The sequence below is a fragment of the Camarhynchus parvulus genome, chromosome 3 (genome assembly GCF_901933205.1).
Source record: "Camarhynchus parvulus chromosome 3, STF_HiC, whole genome shotgun sequence".
Taxonomy (NCBI): Eukaryota; Metazoa; Chordata; class Aves; order Passeriformes; family Thraupidae; genus Camarhynchus; species Camarhynchus parvulus.
Genome location: NC_044573.1, coordinates 96,068,050 through 96,074,781, shown reverse-complemented (window position 1 = coordinate 96,074,781; position 6,732 = coordinate 96,068,050). Strand labels below are relative to the sequence as shown.

Sequence of the window (6,732 nt, the reverse complement as noted above, 5' to 3'; positions counted from 1 at the left end):
AATCAGAGCTGCAGCCTGATCTGAACTGCTGTGTGCAGTGCTGGTTTTTACACCTTAGAAAGATATCAGAAAACTAGGAAGTGTTTAAGAGAAAAGGGACAAGAATTATAGAAGCAGGGTTTTGTGGAAACAGAGTGGAATATTTTAAAAAGATATTAAATAGAGGCATAGCAAAAATATTACACAACTGCTAGAAGTAGGCCAGAATCTCACTTCTCCCTGCATTAATACAAGAATATGGTGACACATGAATATGTTGAATTAAATAAAAAGCTAGTAAATCTAACAGAACATCAGTTTTCACTTAGTAGTTATGCTGTGGGACTCATCATTTGACAATAAGATAGAAAAAAATTTAAGATTGAAAACAATTAGGTGCTTATGTATAAAATAAGAATGCATGGAGTTAAACAAGCTAAATGAGTATGGCAGGGGAACTTAGACTTATTTGGACACTTAAAAAGAGCTCTGCATAGTGGAGACTATGTGAGATTTTTTGAAGTCAGATTGTCAAAAATACTTGCATTCTGGGTTTTCTGCACCTTCCTCAGGAGCCTTCAAGAGCCACCATCTGTGGCAGGATGCTGTACAGGCCTTACATGTGATTCAGGCCCCTTCTGCCCATGCTCTTAGTATCACCTATTGCATGAATTCAATACATATTATATATTAATTAATTTATTAATCCAATAAATTCAATGACTGGCCCAGTGATTGAGTTTATTGGATTGAATGACAATATCAAAATACTTAAAGCTAGTAGCACAATTTAGAATTACTTGTGGAAACCTTTGCTGAAGAAGCCATACAAAGAATGAAAACAAACAAGCAAGTAAATCACTGACGTTTTCAACTTGAAAATTGTCAACCAACCAAAGGTTTGATTGAATTTGGAAGGTGACATTATTGATGAAAAATCAACTTCCCAAAAGTAAATTAGTATTTTTGCCAAAATTTTTCAATTTCAAAATAGAACATTTTATTCACCCATGCCTCCAGTTATGCTATATATTCTTGAGCACCATCTACTGGTGCTGCATTATTAATTAGCTATTTATGAATATATGAATCACTTCTCTAATAAAATTAATTAGAATCATATAATCTTTCCAAGTATATTTAAAATTGAGAAGGCAGAACATAGCCTATTATTTATTAAATTAATGTTTCCTCTTAATAGCAGAGAGAAAACTAATACTGGGGAAATTCACTTAGAATCTGAAATTAATAGAGAAATGCATTAAAATCTTAATGGTTTGTAACATCCTGACCAGAAAACAAGTGCAAGTCCATGATTTTTTTTCCAATTTGCATTTGTTCTCAATCTGTTGGAACAACAAAATATTTTTCTTCTCTTCTTACTTAGGTATTTAGTGAATTTTATAATGCCTGTAATATGTCCAGCATCTTTCATTTTATTTCTTTTCTTCACACCAAATTACATAACATTTCTCTTGAAGTGGTCACACCAGCTTTGGATTTAACATTTTCCTGACTCAGAGCTGGGAAATACAGCTAGGTGTTCTGCAGAATAATATGTAATGCAGAGTAGAAAGTCTATTCTCGCCAAAGGGGATTTTGGAGGGCCTTGCATATCTGCAAAAAGTGGGATGTGGGAAACAGACCAGTGGCACTTCTACATAAGCCAAGAGGCTCAGTGCAACTATCCCTCAACTCTTACCTCTTAATTGAGTCTATAACAACAGTTTCCTTTCTTGTGTACACAGAAGGACATATCTAAGTGTAACTCTGGAGTCAGTTAAACATGATGATTATGATAATAATAATAATAATAATGAATAGATCCTGGTTGAAAAGAATTTTAAGGTTTAAAAAAAAATGTGTGCCTTCAGTGATGGGGATAGACTGTTTTATTTGCTCAAAGGAGTGACACTGCAGGCTGCAACAGTGACCTTTACCTGAAAAGAGGCCCCCTAAGAGTGACTGGTGATTGAGTAAGAGAACAGTCCATTCTCCAAAGTCACTTGCTTTAAACTGTGGTCTTCCTTTTTAAATTTGCACCAGAACGGTCAGTGGTAATTCCAATTCCGACTGTGTTGAATTTTGTGCTATGTTCGGTAAAATCTGGACTGAAATCATCTAGCTGCTGTCACCAAGACAGCGAAGATCTGCAGATCTGGGGGAAAAATCCCAACTGAACAAGCCCTTTAATTTATTCCATCCAACATATTAAATTAGGTAAGCCTCATTTTTCTCATTAATACAGACATTACTTAAAAACATTACTTTCCTCCCTCTTTCCTAGTTTGGATCAAGCCCAACCTTGCTGAAACAATTGCATTGAGTCTAGAAAGCAGCACTATAAATTTAGCATTCACTATGTTGTGCCTGTCCCTACTACACTACTACTGAGCAACATAACACTTCCTTCAGTGCCTTGATACTTTCTTTGTAGTACAGATGGCACCACGTGCACCACGCAGGGCTGACAGCCCTCCCATGAAACAGTGTGGGATTGCATTAATGCATTATTCCTAGGTTTTAACCGAGGTACTCAAACAAGATTGATCTACTCAATATTTCCAAATTATGTGCATAGGTTCACTTTGCATCTGCCCTTCAGGATGTAGCTTAGGAATAAACGTACACACAAAATAGGACCATTCCAAACACAAGTGATCCGCATGCTCAAATTAAACGAACATTGTCACATTTCTACCTATTTATATTTTGCAGACTTAAACATATCCTGACTCTCACTTCTAGACTATCAAAATAACATCTATACATACAAAATAACATTTTTTCTTTGATCTCAAATGCTGCATGACACCTGGCAAACAATTTTTTTTTCTGGAATTGGCCTCAATTGCAGGAGAAAAACACCTGCAAGTGGATTGTAGATATTTGTGTACTCAGAAAAATGGTATAGCTTATTTTAGTTCCAGTCACTAAAACCTGAATTGTTCAAGTCTAATTGTACAAATCTTGTAAAGAAATTTTCAGAGCACTCTATGCTGCCGTCCCCTCCCACGCTGTCCCATCACTTCCCACCCCTCTGCCCCTGAGCTGCTATAGTTAATCTAAACATGACTTGTGCAACCTCCACCCTTCCCTTCATTTTCTGGACAAGAGGTTAAGGAGTCTTCCATCCCAGACTCCTCTCCAGCATTGCCATGTCTTCATAAAATCGAAAAGTTCAAGTTAATTGCTGGGTTGGAATACCTAGGAGATGTCTAAAGACAATTGCTTACCATACCTTGTATATTCATTATTTTTTAATTTCCACTCACAGTTAAAGTAGCTACAACTTGCCAATGCCATAGAAAACAGGTAAGAGTTCATTCAAGTTGGGTTTTTTTGTGACTTACCTTACAGTTCTTCATTTAATGTAAAGGAGATGAAAAAATATTCAAATATTGCATTGTATGTACACCTTTGATTTGTTCTGCTCATATCACCCTGTCAATGAACAGAAGTTCCCCTTAAGTACCTTAAGCAACACGATGATCACCCACAGATAGTATGCAATGTCACCAAATGTGAGAGAATTTGATTATCTCTAAGACAGTAACAGTTCAGTTTTCATTGCATTGCATTTGCTGGGCATGGACCCTGAATATCTCTCACATTTTCCTTGCTTTGGGTAGGTAGTTTTTGTTTTATTTTGACCACAGGGATATAACATATTTATGAGTGTAAAAGCTAGCAGGGATGTGCTTTTACAGCTTATACCTATGGAAAATACAGTAAAAAAGCTATAACCATGTTTTGGTTTACTTTGGTTTGTGACCAGCAATACCTCGATCAGAATTTGTGCAGCATGTAATTGTAATCATAAAAGCTCTGTGTTACTGGAATTCAAACCTTGCAGGGGCTAGAGCAGGACCGTAGGGGAGAAAACCGCTTGCTTAAAGGCCTGATTGGTTTGGATGTTGTCCAGAAATTTAAACTTTCACTTTATCGGGGTGGGAGGTCGTGTCCAAAACCACACAACAATGATTCATATGAACTTTGAAGGCATGGAGGGGCTGTATTGCCCCACGAACTCAGCAGGGCATTGTGCTCTCTGCAGAATGGCAGCAGTGGGAGCACACGACAGCCAGGCTGAGAGCTGCTGACTGACAGCAGCATTTATTAAAATGTCATCTCCTAATTTTCACGCTGGATATCTGTTGTCGTGCAGACTGCCCTGATATCTCGCGCCAGCGGGAAGAACCAGAGGACAACCCAACCCGACCTGGGGAGCAGGAGGGACACAGCGGGAGGGGAGGGCAAAAAAAGCATTCCCAGATGTAGCAAAATTTAAAACTAAAACAAAAGAAAAAGGGGAGCGCCTTGCTTGTGGCAAAGATTTTCCATGAACCTCCCCCGTCTGACCCCACCCGCCGCCGTCGGTGCCACTTCAGCCGCTGTCGCCTCGCAAACTCCGCTCTCAGCCGGGGCAGCGTCGCTCCCGCACTGGGCACGGCGCCGGGCGAGCCCCGCCGGCTCTCCATCCTTCCCGTGCGGAACGAGCGGCCGGCGGCAGCCGAGGGAATGGATGCGGCTGCGATCGGGCACAGCCTTATCTCTGGCGGGGAACAAACGCGGCGTTAATTGCAGCCGCGCTGAGAAAATTGCTATTGTTTCTAGTCGGAGGCGGGCGGCAGTTTGAGAGGGTTTATCCCGGGAGCCCTGTATCAATTAATCTGCATCGCGGGGCCGAGCCGACAGCTCCCGGGGCTGCGGCGAGGGGGAGGCTGTTCTTTGGAAGAAAAAACATGAGGAAGGAGATCAAGTGCGAGCTTCCCGCCCCGGCGTCCCCGTTTCCCTCGCTCCCCGCCCGCGGGTTTTTCTGACGCCGGGGCGCAGCCGGCCCCAGCGCCGGGAACGGCGGCCGGGGAACCCTGCCGGGCGCGGCGAGCGGCGTTTCTGGGACGCGCCGAGCGCCCGTGACGCGCGCACCGCTCCGCGGGCCCGGCTCTCGGGGCCGGGGGGCGCCGCGGGCACGCGCGCGAGCGGGCGCAGGCGCGCGCACGCAGCCGCCCCCCACACCATTCCCTCGGCGGGCGGCCGGGAGCGCGCGGGGTTTGGGGGCGCGCACACGCGCGCGCTCCCGGCCCGGCTCCCACGGAGGCGGGCGGGCTCGGCAGGCGCGGGCGCGCAGGCGGACGCGCGCGCACGCACGCACAGGCAGAGCCACACGCAGCGGCAGAGACGCGCTCCCGCCGCCGCCGCCGCCGTGCTCCCTGCGCGCCCGGCGCTCACACCGCTCCCCGACATCGGCAGCCGAGGACCCCCCGCCGCTGTCCGGCCATTAGTGCCTGGGGGGAGGAGGAGGAGGAGGAGGAGGGAAGGAGGAATAAGTCTATTAGTAATAACAACAACAACAACAACAAAACCCACCAACAAATCCGCACTAGCGCCTTAGTCCTTCTCTCAGACCGTCGACTGCCTGGCATCGCCGTGCATCGGGCTGCTGTGCTGAGACTTTGTTTCAAGTAAAAAAAAAAAAACCAAAAAAACCAACAAAAATCCAAACAAAAAAAAAACCTTCGCTTGCTCAGCCACTTCCATTTTTCCCCCTGCAGTCTCGCTGGTTTGAGGTGGTTGTGGTTTTTTTTTGTTTTTTCTTTTTTTTTTTTTTTTTTTTTTTCTGTTTTCTTTCCCTTCATGTGGTTGGATTTGGTGGATCCGGAGCCAAAGCTGATTTTTTTCCTCGGTGGGGTGTGCGTGTGGCGTGCGGGGATTTTCTCGCTGCGTTTTTTATCTTCTGCTGCTTTTTTAAATCTTGGTTTTGAACCTGAGCCGGGAAAAATGGGAAACGGTGCTTCCGTCAGAAGGGGAATCTCTCCATCACTGTTGTTGGGACGTGTGCCTATGGTGCTAGTGTTTTAGAGAAATAGCCTGACAGCTTTCGGAGTGGAAGGTAAGGGTGCCCGGGGCATTTCCATTTCCCATTTCCAGGGATTACGACTGGAGAGCTTTTAGCTTGGGATTCCGGGGAGGAGGCGGCGGAGGAGGGGGACAGGCTGTTGCTGAAGGATAGAGAGAGAGACAGCACATACGAAATGATCTCCGCATTTACTTCAGCGCTGCAGTTTAAAAGTTAGAGAAGTCCGTTTTGCGACAGGTCTGCTTCCCTGAGAGTAATTTCCAGCGAGACCGAGAAAACCTGAGGTTTGTGCACGATTGGGGTAATTTGTATGGGGGGTGGGGGGAATTGTTAGGTTAATAGGAAGTTAAAATAAGAGAAGTCAGTGGGTCTTCTGTTGGGGGAAAAAAAAATAAATGGAGTGATGGCGCCGTCTATGTTCGGCTAAACTACAGTGTCACCTAGAAAATCAGTTCGGGGAATATCCAAACTAAATGCCCGTTTCTTTTCAGCAGAAGAGAATTCTCCCCCTTCCCAAATAGGCGACCCTAAGCCTCTGTGGCCATTCTTTAACTCCCTCCTCCATGGAAAAGAAAGATCTTTTTAATCTGAGTGTCTTAATCCTTCCAGCGAGCAGGTTCACTCTGCATCTAGCAATGCTGCAAACTAACTGAAGGCTGCCGGCACCCTCAGTTCGTGTGTGTGTGCATGTGTGCGTGTGTAATGCACACAGGGAGAGAGGGATTAAGACAGTGCTCTGTTTCAGTAGCCGTGCATGAACAAATGCACAACTAAAATGAGGGCTTTACATTTCTTCATAGAAAACAGCCTAGCACTGCAGAGGTCTTTATTTTTTCTAATACAGATATTACATAGGATGGAAAAACTCAGAGGCTTTTTTCCTTTTCAAACAG

At 44.5% G+C, this 6,732-nt stretch overlaps 1 protein-coding gene across 7 annotated transcripts in view; it reads left to right on the top strand.

Moving 5' to 3' along the window:
- Positions 1–5,141: 5,141 nt before the first annotated feature.
- ADGRB3 (adhesion G protein-coupled receptor B3) overlaps positions 5,142–6,732 on the top strand; it is a 443,727-nt gene continuing 442,136 nt past the window's right edge. For 6 of the 7 annotated variants that reach the window (XM_030946507.1, XM_030946501.1, XM_030946504.1 and 3 more), the window contains exon 1: positions 5,142–5,872. The gene's annotated coding sequence lies outside the window, so the exon portion shown is untranslated. Of the gene's footprint in view, positions 5,873–5,974; positions 6,124–6,732 lie in introns of those variants that run through there. The other variant, XM_030946502.1, reaches the window with a different exon arrangement.